The sequence below is a fragment of the Oryctolagus cuniculus genome, chromosome 11, assembly GCF_051225735.1.
Source record: "Oryctolagus cuniculus isolate XC-2025 breed Fujian yellow rabbit chromosome 11, ASM5122573v1, whole genome shotgun sequence".
Classification (NCBI taxonomy): Eukaryota; Metazoa; Chordata; class Mammalia; order Lagomorpha; family Leporidae; genus Oryctolagus; species Oryctolagus cuniculus.
This window is the reverse complement of record NC_142877.1, coordinates 36,632,095-36,657,835: the sequence shown is the minus strand read 5'-3', so window position 1 is coordinate 36,657,835 and position 25,741 is coordinate 36,632,095. Positions and strand designations below refer to the sequence as shown.

The 25,741-nt window shown below is 38.1% G+C and overlaps 1 long non-coding RNA gene and 1 pseudogene across 1 annotated transcript in view; both read right to left on the bottom strand.

Moving 5' to 3' along the window:
• The window catches only part of LOC149123412 (uncharacterized), a 734,608-nt gene that overhangs the window by 208,717 nt on the left and 500,150 nt on the right, over positions 1-25,741 (bottom strand). The window lies entirely within an intron of this gene.
• Positions 12,002-12,126, bottom strand: LOC127491265 (U2 spliceosomal RNA; annotated as a pseudogene).

The window sequence follows — 25,741 nt, the reverse complement described above, 5'->3', positions numbered from 1 at the left end:
CTTGTGTGATCAGTAGTGAATCTATCATAGGTCGTTCCTCAATTTTAAAGATGTTGTCTTCAAACTTCAATATTCTTTCATCTTAAAAAAGGAAGCAACACCTAGTACCCAAAGACTCACAAAATATTCCATTTTGAACACTCTTCTTCAGTTATATTTTTTAACTTTTATTTAATAAATATAAATTACCAAAGTACAGTTTTTGGATTACAGTGGCTTTTTCCCCCCATAACCTCCCTCCCACCCGCAACCATCCTATCTCCCGCTCCCTCTTGCATCCCATTCACATCAAGATTCATTTTCAATTCTCTTTATATACAGAAGATCAATTTAGTGCATACTAAGTAAAGATTTCAACAGTTTGCACCCACATAGAAACACAAAGTGTAAAATACTGTTTGAGTACTAGTTATACCATTAATTCACATAGTACAACACATTAAGGACTGAGATCCTACATGGGGAGTAAGTGCACATTGACTCCTCTTGTTGGTTTAACAATTGACACTCTTGTTTATGGCGTCAGTAATCACCCGAGGCTCTTGCATGAGTTGCCAAGGCTATGGAAGCCTTTTGAATTCACCAACTCCAATCTTACTTAGACAAGGCCATAGTCAAAGTGGAAGTTCTCTCCTCCCTTCAGAGAAAGGTACCTCCTTCTTTGATGACCCGTTGTTTCCACTGGGATCTCACTCGCAGAGATCTTTCCTTTAGGTCATTTTTTTTTTTTTTCCCCACAGTGTCTTGGCTTTCCATGCCTGAAATACTCATGGGCTTTTCAGCTGGATCCAAATGCCTTAAGGGCTGATTCTGAAGCCAGAGTCCAGAGTGCTGTTTAGGACATCTGCCACTCTATGGGTCTACTGAGTATACTGCTTCCCATGTTGGATCGTTCTCTCCTTTTTAATTCTATCAGTTAGTATTAGCAGACACTAGTCTTGTTTATGTGATCCCTTTGATTCTTAAACCTATCATTATGATCAATTATGAACTAAAACTGATCAGTTTGACTTATGAGATGGCATTGGTACATACAACCTTGATGAGATTGAATTGGAATCCCCTGGCACATTTCTAACTCTACCATTTGGGGCAAGTCAGATTGAACATGTGCTGAACTGTACATCTCCTCCCTCTCTTATTCCCACTCTTATATTTAATAAGGATCACTTTTCAGTTAAATTTCAACACCTAAGATTACTTCTGTGTTAATTAAAGAGTTCACCCAATAGTATTAAGTAGAACAAAAAAAAAATACTAAAAGAGATAAAGTATTAAGTTGTTCCTCGACAGGACAAGGGCTGATCAAGTCATTGTTTCTCATTGTGTCCATTTCACTTCAACAGGTTTCCTTTTTGGTGCTTGGTTAGTTGTCACTGATCAGGGAGAACATATGATATTTGTCCCTTTGGGACTGGCTTATTTCACTCAGCATGATGTTTTCCAGATTCCTCCATTTTGTTGCAAATCACCAGATTTCATTGTTTTTGACTGCTGTATAGTATTCTATAGAGTACATGTCCCATAATTTCTTTATCCAGTCAACTGTTGATGGGCATTTAGGTTGATTCCAGGTCTTAGCTATTGTGAATTGAGCTGCAATAAACGTTGAGGTGCAGAAGGCTCTTTTATTTGCCAATTCAATTTCTTTTGGGTAAATTCCAAGGAGTGGGATGGCTGGGTTGTATGGTAGAGTTATATTCAGGTTTCTGAGGAATCTTGACTGACTTCCATAGTGGCTTTACCAGTTTGCATTCTCACCAACAGTGGGTTAGTGCCCCTTTTCCCCCACATCCTTGCCAGCATCTGCTGTTGGTAGATTTCTGTATGTGTGCCATTCTAACTGAGGTGAGGTGAAACTTCGTTGTGGTTTTGATTTGCATTTCCCTGATGGTTAGTGATCCTGAATATTTTTTCATGTGCTTGTTGGCCATTTGGATTTCCTCTTTTGAAAAATGTCTATTGAGGTCCTTGACCCATCTCTTAAGTGGGTTGTTTGTTTTGTTGTTGTGGAGTTTCTTGATTTCTTTGTAGATTCTAGTTATTAACCCTTTATCTGTTGCATAATTTGCAAATATATTTTCCCATTCTGTCGGTTGTCTCTTCACTTTCCTGACTGTTTCTTTTGAAGAACAGAAACTTCTCAATTTGATGCAATCCCAAATGTTAATTTTGGCTTTTACTGCCTGTGCCTCCAGGGTCTTTTCCAAGAAGTCTTTGCCGGTACCTATATCTTGCAGGGTTTCTCCAATGTTCTCTAATAATTTGATGGTGTCAGGTCATAGATTTTGATCTTTAATGTATGTTGAGTGGACTTTTGTGTAAGGTGTAAGGTAGGGGTCTTGCTTCATGCTTCTGCATGTGGAAATCCAGTTTTCCCAGCACCACTTGTTGAATAGACTGTCCTTGCTCCAGGAATTGGTTTTAGATCCTTGATCAAATATAAGTTGGCTGTGGATGTTTGGATTGATTTCTGGTGTTTCAATTCTGTTCCATTGGTCTATCCATCTGTTTCTGTACCAGTACCATGCTGTTTTGATTACAACTGCCCTGTAGTATGTCCTGAAATCTGGTATTGAGATGCCTCCGACTTTCTTTTTGTTGTACAAGATTGTTTTAGCTATTCAAGGTCTCCTGTGCCTCCATATGAATTTCAGCATCATTTTTTTCCAGATCTGAGAAGAATGTCTTCAGTATCTTGATTGGTATTGCATTGAATCTATAAATTGCTTTTGGGAGAATGGACATTTTGATGATATTGATTCTTCCAATCCATGAGCATGGAAGATTTTTCAATTTTTTGGTATCTTCTTCTATTTCTTTCTTTAGGATTTTGTAATTTTCATCGTAGAGATCTTTAATGTCCTTGTTTAAGTTTATTCCAAGGTATTTGATTGTTTTTGTAGCTATTGTGAATGGGATTGATCTTAGCAGTTCTTTCTCATCCGTGGCATTGCCTGTGTATACAATAGCTGTTGACTTTTGTACATTGCTTTTATATTCTGCTACTTTGCCAAACTCTTCTATGAGTTCCAATAGTCTCTTAGTTTAGTTCTTTGGATCCCCTAAATAAAGAATCATATCATCTGCAAAGAGGGATAGTTGGACTTCTTCCTTCCCAATTTGTATCCCTTTAATTTCTTTTTCTTGCCTAATGGCTCTGGCTAAAACTTCCAGAACTATATTGAACAGCTGTGGTGAGAGTGGGTATCCCTATCTGGTAACAGATCTCAGTAGAAATGCTTCCAACTTTTCCCCATTCAATAGGATGCTGGCTGTGGGTTTTTCATAAATTGCTTTGATTGTATTGAGGAATGTTCCTTCCATACCCAATTTGCTTATAGTTTTCATTATGAAAGGTGTTATATTTTATCAAATGCTTTCTCTGCATCTATTGAGATAACCATATGTATTTTTCCTCTGCAGTTTGTTAATGTGGTGTATCACATTGATTGATTTGTGAACATGGAAGCATCCCATACCAGGGATAAATCCCACTTGGTCTGGGTGGATGATCTTTCTAATGTGTTATTGCATTCTATTGGCCAGAATTTTATTGAGGATTTTTGCATCTATGTTCATCAGGGATTCTGGTCTATAATTTTCTTTCAATGCTTCATCTTTTTCCAGCTAGGGATTAAGGTGATGCTGGCTTCATAGAAATAATTTGGGAGGATTCCCTCTTTTTCAGTTATATTGTTTTAACCACTTGTATAACTGTAAAGTGTGATCTTTTGGACCTTTCTGAAAAGCTGTGTTTGGTAAGTGATATGATTGCTTTTTAGGATGGAACAAGTCCTTGTTATTGGTGGGCTATAACATCTTGGTAACATCTCCAGTTTGTGACAAAGTGCACCGGAGTTGTCCATCAGTGATCACCAGTGATGTCTGTCCCTATGTAGGTAAAATCTCCATTCACTGCCAGCACAATATTGAATCCAGAGCCTATTGTCTTCTTGTCTCAGCAGGCAATTGGCATTTGCCCCAAAAATAGCTTTGTGGAAAATAAGCGATAATTGACAGTTGGAGGTCATGCCCTATAAATATTAAAAGTTCCGGGCTGCAGGCACATTTTAGAGTAGAGCCTGGAACTCCTCATTTATTGATAACATCTTTCAAACTGCCAGTGGCAGACATTTCAACTAATCAAGGTTTTAGACAAATAAGATAATTTCCCTTTTTGACACCATTTCTTTTTGTGGATACAGCATTTTGCAAATGCAAAGATCTTTCAACCTATATTCTGAAGGAACAAGGTGAGGGTAACCTTAAATATAGTGCTGAACTTGCCATTGATTTAAGCAGAGGGGTACTTGCCCTGCCTCCCACCTGACACATAGATTACAAAAACAACTGATGGCTTCAACAAGAAGTGGCAGTGACTAGACAGGGTTCTTGATAGGTGAGGGAGTGCAGGGGAACAGGAAGAGAGAGAGAGTTAATAGTATGGTTAATAGTGAAACTTAAGAAAAAATATATACACATATTCTGAAGTGACGATTGTACATGAAAAACAAAATAGATACAGATTTTTGTGTTTTGTTGAAAGGAAAATACACACTGTGAGGATCCATTATGTTGAGCTACATTTAGAAACAATCAACTGGAAAAGTGAAGTTTATTCATTGTATATGACCTGGAATTCTTCCCTTCTGAAAACAGGTGCAGGGAAGGCTGTGTCTACGTGAGATGCATAATTATTATACACTTCTTGAGGGCATTTCTCTTCCCACTCAGATACATTTTTTTAATTCAAGATTTCTACTTTATCAGTTAAATGGTAACTTCAGTTCCATTCTTTGCTAAAGGAAGTGCTTATTCATTAATAGGAAAGCAAAGCAAAGAGCCCACAGCTGCCTAAATGGTAAACGGAACATTTTCTGTTTTTATTATCTGCCAAAATAATGCCCAACATTATAAGAACAAAAAAGATAAATACATCTGAAGGCTTGAAAAAAATCAATTTGTTTCAGCATTACATTATTTTTATGAGAAGGCAAACCTAAACAAAGAAACCTAAAGAGATGCTTGTGTTATTTATGTGAATCGTAACCACACATATTAAAATATAACAGGTTTGCTTAGCTCAGTTCCTGAGGTTTTTTTTAGTCAAAAGTTAGTTTCTCCCAGAAGATGTGTAAGTATCTAGAAAAGTCTTCAGTGAATGTGGCCTATTGCAACCATAATTACCCCTAAAAGCTTCAACTTCTGTAATTTAAAGCATGGTGTTTGTTTTAAGAAGATATGACTTCAAATTCAGCCTTGATAATTCCTCTCTCTCTCTCTCTTAACTTTATTACTGATGGGATTTTGCCCTAGTAGTTAAGACATTGCTTGGGATTCTTGCATCTGATATCAAAGTGCCTGAGTTTAATACTTGGCTCCACTCTGCACTTGACTTAATCTTCCTGCTAAAGCAAACCTTGGAAGGCAGTGGTGATAGATCAAGAGATTGGGTTCCTGTCACCCACATAAGAGACCTAGATTGATTTTCTGGCTTCAAACTTCAGTCTGAGCCAGGGTGTGTCCCAAGCAACTGGGGAGCGAGTCAGTGGATGGGAGAACCCTGTCTGTCTCTTGACTCTCATATCATTCAATCAAATCAATCAATAATTTAAGCAGTACTATAACTTTCTCCCATATTTCTGTATCTATTGTGTTATGTGTATATTCTTCATATATGACATTGGAATACATTCTTAACATACCACATTGGGAGACAGGACACACATCTCAGGCATTTCTGTATACTTCACTTCCTTTGGCAAGGTTATTTCATAAGAGAAGCTCTCTGTGTGTGGATGAAGAATGAATATATTTACAGTACTCTTGGTATATTTTGATTTTATGTATATCAATACATTGAGGATAAAGATAAGGTTGATATCAAGGCTTTTAGTTAAATTATGATGTTTAATGTAGTCTTAATATTCTGTATTTTCAAGATATTTAAAAAAACACTGAAAAATTAGAGTTTAGAACACAAAAATTTAAGAAAGAAACTCTCCAACGCTATCAACCTTCTTTTGTTTGTTTGAAATTTCCTATCTATATGACAGGAAGAGAATAAGAGCCTGGTGTCCTTTAGAGATACAATTGCTGCCCAGTAAACATGAAACTGTATTATAAACTTCTTTAGAATAGTTTGTAATGAGTAATGAATGAATGTCCTTGAAAAATACATCACAGTTTGTTCTAAGTGAAATTAAAGTATAAATATAAATAAAAAACAAACGTGATGCACTGTGGACCTCTGTTTTTTTTTTTTTTTTTTTTTTTTTTTTTTTTTTTTTTTTTTTTTTGTCCTATCAGGGGAAGGGAGTAGAAGTCAGGAACTGTTTGCAAAATTAGCCCACATTCCTTCCATTAACATAGAAAACATCTGACCCACATTTGCCCTAGTTTGCTGAACGCTTTGTATCTTCTATGGATAAAGTGTCTGTTCTTCCCCAGCATCCTGATGGCAGGAGAGAGAGCTGTGGGTAAGCAAAGTTGGATGGTTTTCAAAACTGTCATCCCTAGCAGATTTACAACCACAAAGAGATTGCCATTAAATTTAGTCAGTGACCTCGAGCTTAGAATAATCCTGAACTGGTACTTTCAGCCAGGGGTGGACTAAAGTCTAAGGAGCAATTAGGGGCAAATCACCAGATTGGATTCGGACATGTGGGGTGAGAGGTGAGTAGAAGATAATTTAGATCTAACTGAGGAATGATCCTGTCTCTGTTGAGCAGTCAGAGGAACTCAGCAGGATTAGCTGCCAGTAAGAGTATCACAGTCAGCTCTTCTCAAATTTGAGAGTGCGTAAAAAAAAAAAAAAAAATCACCGGAGGATCTTGTTAAAATGCAGATTCTGATGCAGTAGGTCTCAGCCAGGGCCCAAGATTCCATGTTTCTGATGAGTTCCCCAGTGATGTTGATGTTCCTGTTGGTCCTCAAATGGCAAGGGTCTGGTGTTGTACTAACACAGAATTGCACAGCCACATGGGGATATTGGGCTCTGAATTGAGAAATGCTGTAACTGTAGCCTGCATATAAAAGCTTAAATGTTGAGATGTGATAAAAGCTTCAATTCCCCCATTTTTCAAAATTTTTGCTGCACTAAAAAGAGGCCAAGTACCTGTTAGCTCTTACTTGCATGCTTAAACCCTGATTCCCAGCCCCATGAATCTACTTTCTTTATTTAGAAATTTGTCTATTTTAGACATTTCATAAAAGTAAGAACACATAACATGTTAGAGTTTCTATCTTGTTTCCTAATTAGCATAACATGCTTTCCAGGTTCATCCACACTGGGATGAGTATCAGTACTTCACTCATTTTCATGACCAAATAATAATCCATTATAAGGATATACCACATTTCATTTTCTCATTCATTTGTTGATGGACATTTGGGTTGTTTCCACTTTTTGGCTCTTATGTTTAATGTTACTATGAATATTGCTGTACAAAAATGTGTTTTTGATTCACTTGAACATACAGATGGGAATGGAATTTTTAAACCATATGGAACCTCTTTAATTTTTGAGGAACTGTCAGACTATTTTCCAAAGTGGCTGAACCATTTTACATTACTGATGCATGGAGATTCCGGTTTCTCTATGTCCTCACCAACACTTGTGTCTGAGACACAATTCAGTTCATAATACCATGTAGCTTTATCTTTTCCAGAATGTTGTGATCATGAAAGTATAGAGTGGCTTCTTTCACTTATTAATGTGTATAGAAGAGTTTTCCATACATTTCTGTGGTTTAATAACTCATTTATGTTTATTACCTTGTCATAGTCCTTTTTATAGATGCATTAGTTTCTTTATCCATCCATCTATTGAATGATATCTTGGTACTTTCAGCATTAGGCAAATGTGAAAAAATTCTATTAATTTCTGTGTATCTTTATGCAGGCATAAGATTTCCAACAAATTGTTAAATATGTAGGAGAATATTTGCCAAATCTAATAGTAAGACTATCTTGAGCCTTATAAGGAATCATCACACTGTATTTCAGAATCATGGTACCAGGTTGCACTCCCTTTAGCAGATTTCCTATTGCTCCACGTCCTCACCAGCATTTGGTAATGTGTTTTCCATGTTTGGCTATTCTAATAGTGGTGTAGTGATATGTCATTGCTCTTCTAATTTTTTTTTTTTTTTTGTTTAACTGCTTAAAAAATCATGGTCAGCATCTTTTCATACACTTCTTTGTCATATATGAATATTTTCTTGGTGAGGTGTCTATTCATGCATTTTTCCTCCAGTTCTAAATTGAATTGTCTGCTTTCCTCTTTTTTTAAAAAAAGATTTATTTATTTATTTGAAAGGCATAGTTACAGAGAGAGACGGAAAGACAGAGAGAAAAAGGTTTTCCATCCTCTGGTTCACTCCCCAAAAGGCCTCAAAAGCCAGGGCCAGGCCAGGTTGAAGCCAGAGGCCAGGAGGTTTTTCTGGGTTTTCCATGTGGGTGGCAGGAACTCAAGTACCTAGGACATTATCTGCTGCTTTCCCAGGAGCATAGCAGTAGTGAGCTGGATTTGGAAGTGGAGCACCTGGGGCATGAATCAGCCCACATATGGGATGCCAACTTCTCAGGTGGCAATTTAAGCTGATACACCACAAATCTAGCCCTGTTTGGTTTCTTATTGTTAAGTACTATATATTCTTTATATATATTTTTGATATGTTTCTTATGAGATATTTGTATTGCAAATATTTTCTCCCAGAATGTGACATGTCTTTTCATTGTCACAATAGTGTCTTTACTGAGCAGAAACTTTTAAAATTTAAGTAACATCTTACCTCTCAATTTTTTTCTTTCTTGAATCATGCTTTTGGTATTACATCAAAAAACTCATTGCAAACCTTAGGTCTATGAAATAGCCTTCAGAAAAAGTAAGTATGATTATAGCTAAAGGTATTTTTATAGGTGTTATTTATCAATTTTAGGAAATTTTCTCTGTTAAAAGCTTACTGAAGTTGTTTTATTTTTATCATAAAAGAGTTATTAGATTTTTGACAAATGCTTTTCTGCATCTATTAATATGATCATATGATTTTTATTTTTATCCTATTGATATGTTAATTTACATTAATGGATTTTTGAATGTTGAACAAGATTTGGAATAAATATTACTAGGTTGCAGCATTTAGCTCTTTTTTTACATTGTGGGATTTGATTCTGTCAATATTTCATTTTTTTGCATCAATGTTCATGAGAGTTATTGGTCTGTGATTTCCCTTTCTTGTGATGTTGTTATCTGGTGTTGGCATTAAAGTATTACAGGCCTCATAGAATGAGTCCTTAGATTGCAGAAGGCCCATGAGGTTACACCCAAATAGTCCCAGTTCCTGTTTCCTTCCTTACAAAAATGCTGCTGTTCTTTTCACTAGAGCATATGCTATAATAACTCAGTACATTGCAATTATTATTACTTTGAACAATTATTTATTACTTTATTTAAAAATAAGAAAACTAAAGTATTTTACTTTACCTCCTGTTATTCCTCTATAACACTCCTCCTTTCTTTACATAGATTTTGTATTTCTATTTGCTTTCTATTCTCTGAAAGATTTTCTTAACATTTCTTTCAGGGCATACTTACTGGAAATCAATGGCTTAAATTTTTTGTTTACCTGAGAAAATTTTTACATCTTTTTCACTTTTTAAGGATAACTTCACTCACTAAATAAGAATAGTTATTTTTGCTTTCAACACTTTAAATAGTTTATGCTTGCATTGTTTTTGATAAGAAGTCCATAGTAGTTTTTATCCTTATTCTTCCATAGATAACTTTTCCTCTCTCTGATTTCTTTCAAGATTATTTGTATTTCCTTGTGAGAGTTTTGGTAGATTTTGTTTTTCATGGAATTGTCCCATTGCATCTACATTATCAGATTTGTGGTCCCAGAGGCTACTACAATATTCCTTACAATACTTTCATGTCCGTGGATCAGTAGGAATAACCTCTACTTCATTTCTTTTTTTTAAAGATTTATTTATTTATTTTAAAATCAGAGTTACACAGAGAGAGAAGAGGCTGCAACATTCGGAGTTGCACCGATCTGAAACCAGGAGGTAGGAGCTTCCTCCAGGTCTTCCCATGTTTGTGTAGGAGCCCAAGGACTTGGGCCATCCTCCACTGCACTCCCTGGCCACAGCAGAGAGCTGGCCTGGAAGAGGGGCAACCAGGACAGAATCTGGCGCCCCGACCGGGACTAGAACCGCAAGGTGGAGGATTAGCCTAGTGAGCCGCGGCGCCGGCGGACCTATCATTTTTTGAAAGAGAGTATTGAAATCTCCAGTTGTATTAGTGAATTTGTCTATGTTGCCTTGAAATTCTAATAGTTTTGCCTCATTTATTTTGATTCGGTTGTTAGGGGCTTACATGTTTAGCATTGCTGTCTTCTTGGAGAACTGATTCCTTTATGGTTATGTAAATCCCTTCTTTAACCCTGATCAATGTCCTTGTTCTGAAGGCTATTTCACCTGAAGTTAACATAGCTACTCCAACTTCCTTTGGGATAAGTGGTAGCATGGCTTGTTTTCCCCCATCTTTTTACTTTTAACCTAGCTGTATCTTTATATTTAAAATGGGATTTTTTTAGACAAAATATAGTAGGGCCCTTAAAAAAATCCACCCTGGTATTGGTGGATTTCAAGCATTCTTATTCCAACTGATTATTAATAAGTTCAGTCACTATTCAGAGGATCATAGTTGTCACATTCATTATATTTATTTTGTTTCTTTTGTTCTCTTTTGCTATATTTTTTATTTTATTTGAGGATTTTGTATGATTCTTCTTTCTTCTTCTTTTAGAGAATCCAGTAAACTTTTTTCTTTTCCATTTAAAACAATTTTTTAAAAATTTAATACACATATAAATTTTTTTTGTATTTATGAGGTACCCTATGATGTCTCATTTCATGTACACATTGTAGAAAATCCAATAAATGTAAATATATCTATACTTTCAAGCATTTAATATTTCTTTTATAGTGAAAGCATCTACAACCCTAAGCTCAAGGTATTTTAAATAGAATAAATACAGTATGTCAACATTCTCCATCTTTAGCGTACTGTGCAATCAAACCTTAGAACCTCTTACTGTTATCTAGCTATAACCTAGCACCTATCAATCAACCTTTCCCAATCCCTGCCTCTCCACTTCCCTCTCCAGCCTCTTGTAACCTCTATCTATTATCTATCTATCTATCTATCTAATTTATTTACTTATTTGAAAGTCAGAGTTAGAGAGAGATCTTCTATCTGCTGGTTCATTCCAAGATGGCAGTGATGACCAGTGGTAGGCCAGGCCAAAGCCAAGAGCCAGGAGCTGCATCTGGGTCTCCCTCGTGGGTACAGAAGCTCAAGTACTTGGACCATCTTCTGCTGCTTTTCTCAGGCTTTTAGCAGAGAGCTGGATCAGAAATGGAGTGGCTAGAGACTGGCATTTGCAGAGTCTCTGGGTAAGCCTCAGCCTGCAGCTCTGGCATTCCATGTAGGTGCCAGTTAGAGTCCTGGCTGCTCTGCTTCTGATCCAGCTCCCTGCTGATGGAGTGGGCATCAAAGGAGATCACAAAGTACAAAGAAGACAGGAGAGTGAAGAAGCCCAAAAAGCCCCATGAAGAAAATAAAGAGAACAGAGTCATCCAGTTATTCACTTTTTGCTCATGGATCCAGTGAGTTTAGGAAGAGAATTAACCAAGATTTTTGGCAACATGAAGACCACAAGTAATGCAGAATAGTTATTTTAGTGGATTGACAAGGTCAATGCCTGAACAAGGGAGAGAAAATGTAGATAAAAAGAGTGGTAACTCTGAGATTTACTGTAAAAAGGAGATACAAAGTTAAAGGAAATTTTGTGGATACTGAGATATGTTACAGCATCTAACAGAAAGATTGTGTGTTGTCTAGCATGATTTAATAGAAAAGGAGATAATTAGTGAGGCAGGAAATAAACAAATACTTAGAAGAGCTAAATTGTTGGATGAGAAAGTGTTAATGTGGTTCAGCAATCATATGAAGCAAAGAGAAACAAAGTTTCTCCTAATATAGGAGGTAGAACACAGGGACCCTGTGTAGAAATATTTCTACACTTGATCTTAGCCAAAAGGCTGAGAATCGATAGAAACATTTCTAAATTGGATGTTATAGAGGATGGAAGTTCTCTGTGATTGCTTTTATTTTCTCAGTGAAATAAGTAATCATCCAATGAGAGGGAAGGAAATGGAAGCAATGTGAAATAATCATATCAAAAAAGAGAAAGAACTGGTTGACTATGGAATTATGGACAATTTTGGTATCAGGTTGCTCTTTACATCACTGACCATGAACGTAAAATGATGCAAATTAACGGTAAAACTACTACTCAAGCAGTACTTTATACTTTGTGTATCTGTGTGGATGCAAACTGTTGAAATCTTTACTTAGTATATACTAAGTTGATCTTCTGTGTATAAAGATAATTGAAAATGAATCTTGATGAAGAATGGGATGGGAGAGGAAGTGGGAGATGGGATGGTTGCGGGTGGGAGGGAGGTTATGGGAGGAAAAGCTGCTATAATCCAAAAGTTGTACTTTGGAAATTTATATTTATTAAATAAAAGTTAAAAAAATAAGAAAATAAAATAACAAAATCAGTCATACAGCAAAATAAATAAATAAATAAAATGAAGCCTTTTGATGGTTTTCCTCCACCATGTTCGGCTGTTTGAGAGTAGGTGCAGAGAAGTTTAGGTAAGATGTGAAGTTTGGTTTGGCAATTTTAATAAAAGGAGAGAGATAATGGAATTGAGATGGGATGGATTGGATTATGGTTCCTGATTTTTCACTTTCTCCTGTAAATAGGATTATACATCTACACCCTAGACAAGTGACATGCAATGTCTACCACACCTCATTGACCTTGGGCCCAGCCATATGACTTGTTTTGGTTAATAGAATGGGAGCAGCATGCTTTGACTGACATGCCATCACCATGAGAAAAGCCTGCCCCAAGCAGCTGTCTGGTCCAGAATGAAGGAATATGGTGTAGAACTGAGTGAAGTATTTAGCTTGATAATGAGCTGCCCAGCTAGATGCCTTACAAATTCATGATTTCAGAAGTAAATACACCTTCTTATCAGCCACTGAGATTTTGGATAATTTGTTATGTAACACTATTTCAGCAGAATTCTGATTAACACATGAGATTATGGCCATGAATATGCTAATATGAGGGTATCATAACAGTGATGAATGAAATCTAAGCCAGAGAAGGAGGGAAGTGATGTTGGAGATAGCAGCAAGGTGGCAGTTAATGAATTGGAAGTTACATCACAAAGGGAGTCAGGTTATTAGAAGAAATCAGCCAGAAAGATAGAAGATATTGATTAGGGATTAGAGGGCTTGAACATGAGATTTAGAGGGGGTGAAGTTATTGGGTAATGTGAAGAAAATGACAAAGTACAGAACATGGCCATGGTAATGTATAGCTAAGGTAGGAAAGAGAGTAAAGGGAATATTATGGAAGATGAAAAGGAAACAGATTTGAGAAGTCAGATGGTTGAGTCATATACATGACCATTTAAACGACCAAGAATGATGCCTGGGTTCATGTTGGAGCTCAGGAAGTACAGATTGTTAACATCTTCAAAAAACAGGAAAGTTTCTGATAGAGCTGTTGATGACTGTAACAAGGAGGGGCATCAGCTAGTTAGCCTAATAACTATAGATTCACACAAGATGGGGTTGGAGAAGAGAAGAGAAGAGAAGAGAAGAGAAGAGAAGAGAAGAGAAGAGAAGAGAAGAGAAGAGAAGAGAAGAGAAGAGAAGAGAAGAGAAGAGAAGAGAAGAGAAGAGAAGAGAAGAGAAGAGAAGAGAAGAGAAGAATTATTTGGAAGCAGAGATGAGGAGAAAGGATTCTTTCAGATGTAATAGTTTGTGTGAGTGGAGTGAGAATTTTAAAACTACTGCTAGTTCTTGGGATAGCTGCAGGGAGCAGCATTTTTAGGGGTCAGCTGGTTCCAATTAGAGCCAAATGGAAAAGGATTCATTTCAGAAAGAAGAGGATATGTGGGAGGTTCGCTGATGCTGCTCTGTGTGGGCTAAAGATGACAGAGGATCAGGAAGGGGTGAGCTCTGTTACATAAGAGGATAAACAGGTTAGTTAAGGAGGAGAGTCGGGGGCACATAGGATAACCTGGATAACTTTGCACCTGAAGTAAAGAGGAAAGCAAAGTATGGTGGGATTGCATCTGGTCTTTCTGGTGCCTGGTTTCTCAGGCTGGTTTTAGTGAGGGAGTAAAGGGTGACTCTCCAGGTGTCAAAGAGAGCTGTGGGGTCTCTTTAAATCCCGTAGTCCTGGGCTTGCCAGAACGTCTTGCAACCCAACTGAAATTAGGCCAAATATGTCCTCAGGACAGGAACTGAAGATAACATGTTGTTGTTGTTGTTATTCTATTATTAGTTATGACAGATTATCAATTGTCATTAACCTTTATCGAACATTTACAACATGTCAGATATTGTGCTTACTGCTCTACTTAAATGATCTCATCTAAGTGTTACAAAACTGCTTGACACGGAAAACGATTGCACTGTTATTACAACTGAGGATATTGAGGCTTTGAGGATTTAAATCGTCTATCCAGGGACACTAGTATTGCATCAGGTTTAATGAGGGTTTCCAAGTGGAATTCTGGGCTCTGGATCCTGACTGATTGATTAACCTAATATGTAGCTGATTACTCAGTGGAAACCTGTGGATAATTTTGAACAAGTTCAAGCATTATTAGCAGGTGGAGGGTTTTCTCCTCTTCCATGTTGACCAGGCACTCATTGATCCTTTGCATTAGATTTTTCTTTATGGTGGCTCAATTTATGGTGGCTTCAAATATATGAGTGTCATTCTTCTGCTTGGGTCAGTGATCTCTTAATCACTGCTTCTGTAAAAATGCTCTGCACACAACAGTTGGCTAAAACAGTATATTGGTTGTACAAATTAAGAGTTACTCAGGGCCGGCGCCATGGCTCAATAGACTAATCCTCTGCCTTGTGGTGCTGGCACACCTGGTTCTAGTCCTGGTCAGGGCGCTGGATTCTGTTCCGGTTGCCCCTCTTCCAGGCCAGCTCTCTGCTGTGGCCAGGGAGTGCAGTGGAAGATGGCCCAAGTGCTTGGGCCCTGCACCCGCATGGGAGACCAGGAGAAGCACCTGGCTCCTGCCTTCGGATCAGTGCGGTGGGCCGGCCACAGCGCGCCGGCTGCGGCGGCCATTGGAGGGTGAACCAACGGCAAAAGGAAGACCTTTCTCTCTGTTTCTCTCTCTCTCTCACTGTCCACTCTGCCTGTCCAAAAAAAAAAAAAAAAGTTACTCAGGCATCTAGAAAAGTTATCGTTCTTAGGTCCATATTAAAATCATCTGAGGATTAAAAAAAAAGTCTCAATGCTCAAGTCACACTTGGGACAGAGGTGAGTGTCACTGATGCCAGACTAGGAATCCGTATTTTCAAAGCTTGCTAGATGATTCTACTCAGCCACGAACATCGTGAGTCCCTACATTGTGGGAGGCAATTTCTAATATTTTCTGGTTATGCTTAAGATATAATTGCATTTCTATGATATGGGATTTTGGAGGCTGGAAGTGGCAATTGGAATAGTCATACTAGCATTAAAAGATAAGGAATATTAACTATGTTCCTATTCCCTTCTTGCAGTATTACCCACAGGCAAGGCTGTCTTGTAAACTGCTATTTATTCCAATTTACTTTCTATTCTCTTTTTGTTGTTGTCACTTCCTCCTGTACCTGCATCTAGCTTTCGCTTGATTTGGATCCAATTATGCCTATGCTGAAATGAGCTTCCTTGGCTGCGTAGTAGGCACAGCAATCACTCCTAGGAATTGCATTTGAAAATAGAATGAAATCTTCATGATTTGCGCTCTCCCAAGATGCATTCATACTAATGGTGGTGACTGAGCCATTTAGGCTGAACTTGAGAAGCCCTCTTGACTTCATGCTCTCAGTGCTTTGAAGTCACGTGGCAGCCAGTGACACTCATCAGGCAGCGCTAGCTGATACGAGCTGACGTGAAGCCTGGGGAAAAAAGGAACTGAAGCCAACTGTTGCTGTTAGTACTCCAAGGGAAGCTGGAAAGGAGAACCTGTATTTACAATCTGTAGAAGTGATCTTAAGCATGGGTGGTAGGGAAACACTCAACTAAATAACATGAAATATGTTTCTTTGCTACCTTGAGCTTCTTTTAACTCTTTCTAGGCCTCTGATACACTTATTGCCAAACCTTATCATAATGTTTCATCCATTTCTGTAGCTACAACACTTGTAAGACTGAATGATTCGTCCTGTCCAGAAATAAAGTCAACATCTTTACTCTTTGAATCTAGGTTGGTCTTGTGACTTGGCTATGATCAATGGAATTCAGTGGATGTGACATTGTTCCAGTTCTGAGTTTTTCCTACTGAAGCTTTGCATAATTCTGTTCTTCTCTCTTAGAGCACTAAGTTGCCTGCTGGATCAAGAAAAGTCTCATGTAGAAAACCCAGTTTTCTGGGGCCCAGACCATCTTGGAGCAGCCAACCTGCTGGCTTGAAATGTGTGATAAAGCCTAGCTATGACAGCAGAAAAACAATGTGACCTAATATGATTGCATAAGGTTCAACCCAGATCATAAAAGTTTCTCAATAGGCCCAAAGACTCGTGTAAGCAATAATTATTATCTTCAGCCAATGAGTTTTGTAGTTGTTTTTCACATAGCAATAGTTAACTGACAATGGCCTCAATAATTGTAATTATAATATTCTTTAGTTTTAAAGCAAGAAATCTTAACATTTGTGACAATATTGATGAAACTTGAAATAAGTGAAAAAAGGGGCAAATACTAAGTATCTCTTTTGTATTTGGAAACCAAAAAAAGTCAACCTAATAGAAACAGAGTAAAATGTGGTTTGCAGGAGTTGAGGGGATGGAGGAAAAAGGGAGATGTAGATCAAAGGTTATAAACCAAACCATGGTCAAAATCTATTGCATGTGTATGTTTATATATATGGTTTTTTTTACAATTCAGATTTTTATTAAGGAGAGACATACTATTTAGTTGATTATATAGGTAGTATATCTCAATTGTCAGAATAAAATCTAACACCTGCTTCACACCTTTTGGGCACAGACTTTAAAAAGATTTAGGAAATCATTGAAGAAATGGCTGAGAAATAAACATAAACTCATCAGGGAATATTTTACCATCAATCTGGCTAATCTGTTTCATGGTTTTATTCCCCTGGGCAAGGCATATGTGCTCAAAGTAGAGAGACGATTTGCCTAATAAATTGGAAGGCAGAGAACTGATTGATATTTTGCTACATATATTTGGAATGTCCTTTTGAAGGAGCCCTAGTATATTGTATCATTGCATATAATCATTTCATTTAAGTTGAAGATCTAAGAAATCTAGTATTTAAAATTATGGGAAAATAATTTGTTTTCCTTTTATAATTTGAAAAGTATTTTCGGAAACCTTGTTGAACTTACAGGCATGGCTTTTGGCATCATGGAGTTTTAAACTCCATGGGAGGTGGATTTAATCCAGTAACAACACAGAGAATCATTCATTACAAAGTGTGATAAAGATAGTGATGGAAAATTATAAGCAACTTTTAGAGCACAAAACGAGCTCACTCTGTTATAGGGACAGGGCAGTGAGGGGGTGGAGGAAGTGATATTTAAGTGGTGATCTGATGGATGCCTGGAAATTGAACCAGGTAAATATTAGTCAAGGTGGAGAGATCCATGTATATATGAGCCTTGTGGTGTGAGAAAGCGCACACTGGAGAGAGTGAAGGAAGGTCAATGTGACTGCAGACCAGAGGATATGGGGGTGCTAAGCAAGGCTGGTGGGAGATGCAGGCTCCACATATACACTGGGTTCTCACACTCCAGCTTCTGGATTTCTACTTTTATCCTGGTAGAAATAGAAAATTGTTGAGCAGGTTTATTTAAGAACATGAGTGGTGAAACCATGTTCTTATTTTTAAAACAATTATTCTAAATACTCTGTTGAGAATGGTCTAAGGAGAAATGAACAAGGAAAATGTGGAGGGATGGTTAGGAGGCAACAGATAAAAAGTAATAGCACCCTGAAGTGATGTTAGTAATAAGAGAGAGAAAATCCCTTCTGATGCGGACAGTATTTCTAAAATCAAGCTGATAGGTCCTGTGGATGGAATGGATGAGAGTGTTGCAGACGTGGCCCTCCTTCAGCCTCTGCTTCTACTCTCCTTGCCATGGAACTCTGAAGTGATTGTCTCTGAACTTGACCATTGGCTTTGACCAACGGAGAAGGCAGACGCGTCAAAATGGTTAATCCAAGTCTACAACCTGAGAGGCCTTTCTTGCTCTTTTTTGTGTCTCTGTTCTCTTCATGAGGACTAGGGTGGCCTTCTGGAAGGTTATGGACATGTGAAGCAGATCTGAGGTGCTCAGGCATTCCATTGAACCTGGTCTAGATCAGTGGACACCCATTTACACACAGCTAGGAAAAGTAAACCCAGATAAAAGATATGGAGCTTCCCAGCAGAAGCCTGGCTGGCCCTTGCTGTGTGAGCAATGCATTCTGTTGTATTGTACCATGGAGATTATTCAGTTGTGACACTATTGTGGAGATTGATAAAGTGATTCAGGGACAACGGAGAAAAATATTTAGAATGTAGTCATCTGTCATGGACTCAATGTTTGTATTCATTTCAAAATTCATATGCTGAAATCTTAACCCACCATAGGATAGTATCCATAGGTGGCACCCTTGGGAGATAGGTTATGGGGTAGAACCCTCATGAGTGGGATTATTGCTCTTATAAGAAAAGCCATGAGAGAAATGATTTTTCTCTGGACAATGTGAGGACATAATCAGAAAATATTCTCACCAGGATAAATGTTGTTTAAGGGGCTGGCACTGTGGTGCGGTGGAGTGAAGCCCTGGCCTGAAGCACCGGCATTCCATATGGGCTCCAGTTCTAGTCCCAGCTGCTCCTCTTTCGATCCAGCTCTCTGGTATGGCCTGGGAAAGCAGTAGAAGGTGCCCCAAGCCTTGGGCCCCTGCACCCATGTGGGAGACCCAGAAGAAGCTCTCTGCTCCTGGCTTCAGATTGGTGCAGCTCTGGCCACTGTGGCCATCTTGGGAGTGAACCAGCAGGTGGAAGACCTCTCTCTCTGTCTCTACCTCTTTCTCTATAACTCTTTCTAATAAATAAAATAAAATCTTTTAAAAAATGTTTAAGCCATACAGCCTATGGTTTTCTGTTGTACATAACCCAATCTAAGCCCTGATCAATATACAATTACTATTTTTAAAAAAAATTATTTATTTATTTGAAAGGCAGAGTTACAGAGAGGCAGAGGCAGAGAGAGAGAGAGAGGTCTTCCATCCACTGGTTCACTCCCCAGATGGCAGCAATGGCCGGAGCTGGGCCTATTGGAAGCCAGGAGCCAGGAGCTTCTTCTGGTCTCCCATGCCGGTGCAGGGGCCCAAGGATTTGGCCCATCTTCCACTGCTTTCTCAGGTCATAGCAGAGAGCTGGAGAGGATGTGGAGCAGCCAGGACTTGAACCTGCATCCATATGGGATTCCAGCACTGCAGGCAGCAGCTTTTCGTGCAGGGCCAGCCCAACACAATTACTATTACACTTGATCTTAGCCAGAAGGCTGAGAAGCAATGACGATTACTATTATAGCAGAATTTAACATTAATATCATAATGCAGACTTCTGAGGGAACGGGAAATAAATTTTAATGGGTAGAAATGGTTAGTAATTAATCAACATCTGTCAAAAGTTAGAGTGATAGAAGTGTTGATCATTAGTAGTGATTGGTACTGAAAATGGAGATTCCAAAGACTTAGTGTAGATTTTTTTTGCATATTTTCCATAGTCTAGCATAGTCTTGCCCAAATCTTTATGTTCAATTGCCCAAGATTTTAGAAAACAAGATTACAAAAATCTTATAGCATGGCAATGGAAAAGAATAAAATAACTGGTGCTGGTAAACCCCTGCCTTGTGCCTGAGTTTCCTGTGGCCTAGGATTTTTTGTTGGATTTGTTCCTATTTTTGCACTGTCTCACCAGAGAGTCACAGAGAAGATGCAATTGATGATGGACACAAAACAGTTTCCAGCGGTGACACTGTCAGTTCAAAGCTGCATGTCTTCAAAGAAAATCAAAGGAAAGAGCAAACAAAAGTCCATTCCTGGGGCTCAGCTGCGGAAAGGAGGCAGCTATGGACCAGGTTGCTTAAATGGGGTCTTGACCTCTGTTTATTGATGCACTTAAGACGTTTCCACATTTAATTGTTCCTGTTAGGGTGAGGGTTTATATCAAATTTCCCCCTTAGATGAAAGACTGATACTCAGAGGAATAAAATTGTCTCCTTGTGATTGAACTCTGATTGTTTGATATTACTTTTGGGATAGTTTTGAAATGGCTTTGAACTATTAGTGTATGTAAGAATCATCAAAGAGGTTATCAAACCATAGCTTCCTGGAGAAGCTGGTTCTGTGGGTCTGCGGTAGGGCCTGAGAATCTGCATTGCAACAAGTTTTTTTTTTTTAACTTTTATTTAATGAATATAAATTTCCAAAGTATACCTTATGGATTACAATGGCTTCCCCCTCATAACTTCCCTCCCACCGCAACCCTCCCCTTTCCCTCTCCCTCTCCCCTTCCATTCACATCAAGATTCATTTTCAATTCTCTTTATATACAGAAGATCAGTTTAGCATATATTAAGTAAAGATTTCAACAGTTTGCACCCACATAGAAACATAAAGTGAAAAATACTGTTTGAGTACTAGTTATAGCATTAAATCACAATGTACAGCACCCTAAGGGCAAAGATCCTACATGAGGAGTAAGTGCACAGTGACTCCTGTTGTTGACTTAACAAATTGACACTCTTGTTATGGCGTCAGTAATCACCCTAGGCTCTTGTCATGAGTTGCCAAGGCTATGGAAGCCTTTTGAGTTCACCGACTCTGTTCATATTTAGACAAGGTCGTAGTCAAAGTGGAAGTTCTCTCCTCCCTTCAGAGAAAGGTACCTCCTTCTTTGATGACCTGTTCTTTCCACTGGGATCTTACTCATGGAGATCTTTCATTTAGGGTTTTTTTTTTTTTTTTTTTTTTTTTTTTTGCCAGAGTGTCTTGGCTTTCCATGCCTGAAATACTCTCATGGGCTTTTCAGCCAGATCCGCATACCTTAAGGGCTTAAGTTTCCAAGTGAGGGTGCTACTGCTGAGCCGCCTAGCACATTTTAATTGGCAAGGCCTAAGAGAAAGTGGTGTCCCTGCTTACAACTCCAAAGAGAGAGAATCATAAAATATTCTCACCGGCAAATTGTTTCTGTAATTTTTTTTTGCTTTTTCCTAAAAATGCTCTTGATTACTGACCCTGCTTTGAAATTATGGTAAAAAAAAGTGACTGTGATTGACCATGCTATGGTGATAAAAAAAAAAAAAAAAAGTCGGGGCAGGAGACACAGTTCTACCTAATAGTTTATTTGCAAACAATGTGGCCTGGTATGAACGTGCTATTGCTTTCCCCTCCTTCACCAAATCCTCGGTCTTTGGGCATTTCACAAAGTCAAACAAGCTGAAGAACCAAGCATTATGAATCCTAAATTAGAAGACAGGAAGTTTTCTTATATCCCTTCCATATCTGCAGCTTGCTGCTTGGAGGAAGACACATTAGTGTTGCTCTGTGAAAGAAAACTCACGAGGGGAAAACCCACAGTTGAAAGCGCCCTCCTGGATAAAGTCGCATTTTCCATTTGATGGAAGTCAGTAAGTGCAGGAGGCAAAGCAGGATCGTGGCCACTTCGTCCTAGACTTCTCTTGTTGAACATTATTGGGGCTAGTCCATTTTTCCAGTCTTGTGTCACTGACATAGACTGAGTGTGTGACAGTGGAGGTGGGTGAAGAAAAGTTTTTTGGCTCCTTGTCTTCTTTCTTATTCTTAATATGACTTTTATTCATTGTGTAAAATGAGTGTATGTGTGCCTTGCAGAAAATAAAGGAAGGCGTAAGAATAAAAGAATGCATTGGTTTATTCCCCAAAGAAAATCACTGTTAATACTTTAATTAATTTCTTTCTGTATTTTTAGGTCTCTACAAATTCATATCAGCTTTTACCAGAATTGGGATTATATTTTATAGGTTGGAATAATTGCTTTCTTTTTAATAACATCATGGATGGTTCACATGTCATTAAATACTTGCAATAATAAGAATTTTAATGCTGTACAATCTCATCTTTATCATTTATGATAATTTTTAGCTAAATCCCTATTTCTGGGATAGATATTAAAATAAGTTTCTTTTTCTCTTTGCCTCTTTCTTTCTTGTACATTTCTGAGCTTGTGGGAAAATAACTTTTTCTATGGCTAGAAGCGAGAGAAAAGCTCAAATGTGGAGAATATTAACGTGCTAGAAGTAATGTTTGCCCTGGAGATATTCACAGATTCTTAATTGTTGGGAGCCTAAGTTTAAATTGGTCGCTCACAAGGGAAACAGGGAAGAAAGTCTAGCACTGCAATGGGTGAAAAGGCAGAGAGAGGTATACTGATAGAGAAGATATTCAGGGTCTGTGAACTCAGATGTTACTCTGAGTGCCAAGAAAACACACACACACACACACACACATACACGTCATATTGCAGGACCTGTGGAGGACTCACAGTAATATTTTATTTCTTCATTTTTGATTTGGGTGCTGGCTTCACAAATACGCTTAATTTGTGCAAATTCATTGAACCCTTCACATATTTCCATGCATAAATACACACACACACATACATATATATATATATATATATATATATATATACTTTACCAAAAATTGAAATAATGTTATTCTACTCCTGTGGCTTCTTTCCAAACACATAAGGTGAATGTTTATTTCAATTTGGCCCCACAGAGCTATAGACCCATATCTCTGGCAGAAGAAAGTGCAAATTTTCTTTAGATAACTGTAAATAAAACACAAAATTTTCACAGATAAGTTTCCAGAGATTAATAAAAACAAGAGGAAACAAGTTATCATGGGAGAAGTTCAGCAGAAACAACACATACCAGAATCACACCTACAATGACACCAGATGTTTAATGTGAAATAAGTGTACTGGATATGTTCAAAGGAATAAAGACCAGTGAAAATGTGACAAAGGAATAATGAATATCAAAATTATTCTTGCCAGTGCAAGAACTAAATAGTAATACTGGAAATATACAATAAAATTTTAAATTAGAAAATCAAATTCTCTAAATAATATGTAAGTTTAAAATGTCTACTAGCAACATGAAAAAAGTAGAAGTATGTGAAATTAATTTGAATGCATTTTACTTAAACCAACATACATATTCTTATTTCAACATATAATTAATGTAAATTTTTAAAATATAATTTACATTTTATATGTCTTTGAAATCTTGTATTTTTTTTAAGATTTTATTTATTTATTTGAGAGGTAGAGTTACAGACAGTGAGAGGGAGAGACAGAGAGAAAGGTCTTCCTTTCATTGGTTCACTCTCCAAATGACCGCAATGGCCGGAGCTACGCCAATCTGAAGCCAGGACCCAGGTGCTTCTTCCTGGTCTCCCACACTGGGTGCAGGGGCCCAAGGACCTGAGCCGTCCTCCACTCCTCCACTTCTTTCCCAGGCCATAGCAGAGAGCTGGATTGGAAGAGGAGCAGCTGGGACTAGAACCGGCACCCATATGGGATGCTGGCGCCACAGGCAGAAGATTAACCTACTGCGCCCTGGTGCCGGCCCGGAATTGTCAGTTTTAGATCATTCTGTATGCACACATGCTCACACAGACATACAACCCTGTAATTTTCACTATATTTCTGAAGTATGTCTGTCTGTCTATAATGGACATTGGCGCAACTGGTAATAAAAACCCAACACTCTTTTTTTTTTTTTTTTGTAATTTTTTGACAGGTAGAGTTATAAACAGAGAGAGAGAGAGAGAGGGAGAGAGAGAGAGAGAAAGGTCTTCCTTCCTCTGGTTCACTCTCCAAATGTCTGCTATAGCCGACGCTGCACCAATCCGAAGCCAGGAGCCTCTTCCTGGTCTCCCATAGGGGTGCAGGGGCCCAAGCACTTGGGCCATCCTCCACTGCTCTAAAACACAACACTCTTGATTGAGACAGCTATGTGGCTATGTCATGTTAATATTATGTATGCGTACAGTTCATTGAATTATCTCCTTGCTGGGAAGTAGTTACTTTTCTTTCTTTCTGTTTTAAACAAGGCTGTGGGGCCGGCGCTGTGACCTAGTGGGTAAAGCTGCTGCCTGCAGTGCCAGCATCCCATATGGTCTCCGGTTCAAGTCCCGGCTTCTCCACTTCTGATTTAGCTCTCTGCTATGGCCTAGGAAAGCAGTAGAAGATGGCCTACGTCCTTGGGTCCTTGTACTCAAGTGGAAGACCTGCTTCGGATCAGTGCAGCTCTGCCCATTGCGGCCAATTTGGGAGTGAACCAGCTGATGGAAGACCTCTCTCTCTCTGCCTCTCCTTCTCTCTCTGTGTAACTCTGACTTTCAAATTAATAAATAAATCTTAAAAAAAAAAACAAACAAGGCTGCTACACTTTTCGTAATTTCCAAAATTATAGTGAAGGACTTGCTGCTGTGCCATGCATGGTCCCAACAGCAGAAAAGCTACAACTGAAGAGCTCTTGAGTGAATTGGAAAGGAAATCTGAAGAAATTTCCCAGAAAGCAATACAGACACAAATGAATGGGAAATATGAAAGAGTTGTTAAGACACGTGGAGAACATAGCTCCATCGTCTAAATAGACAAAAAAGCCAAAAGGGCTTAGGGATGTCATCAATTTATTATCTTAGCTGTTTCTAGAATTCTTATATCTTCAAATTAAAGCTGGTGATGAAGCTCAAGAAAAGCACCAGAAAAGAAACTCCTCTACACACATTGCGGTGGACTCACACTACAATGATGGTAAATCTTACAGTAAGTTGTAGGAAAAAAGATAAGAGTCAACCATAAATTAATAACTATTAGACTGATACCTAGCTTCTCCCAGCAACCATGGAAGGCAGGAGTCAAGGAGTAAGATCAATAAAGGTATGCCTTGAAAAAGAGTGAAGGTGAAATAGAGAAATTTCAGACAGAAATGGAGGGTTCATAGGCAACAGAGCCCCACTAAGGGGATGCAGCAGGAAGAGTTCAAGTAGAACGCAAATGATTTCAGAAGCTATGTCTGAGCTGAAGATGAAGCAAAACAAGAAAGTGATGAGCCCTTTGGAAAATCTAAAAGAAAGTTGGCTTGCTATAACATTGGTTATATCTAATTTGTGAAGTTAAAAAACTCAAGATAGAGCCAAATGCTAGAAAACAATAGGATCTAGCTTGGAAGAAAGAGTGATTGGAGATAATTGTCTTCAAGTTCATGTCTTATATGGGAAAAGCTACTGATTAACTTGACTTCTTAAGCCAAGAACGTATTTTAAAACATTCAGAGGAATCCTTAACATATAGAAACTGAATGCAGAACTTCCAAACCAGCAGATGTTAGAACTGGAATGGAGAAATATAGCTCAAATGGCATTGAGAAAGCGTGAACACACACACACAAACAAAAAAAATATAAGAGGGACAAAAGAGCTGTGAAAAATTAAAATAAACAGATCAGCAATCATAGTGAACAAAAGGCTAAATTTCTTACTGAAATACAAAA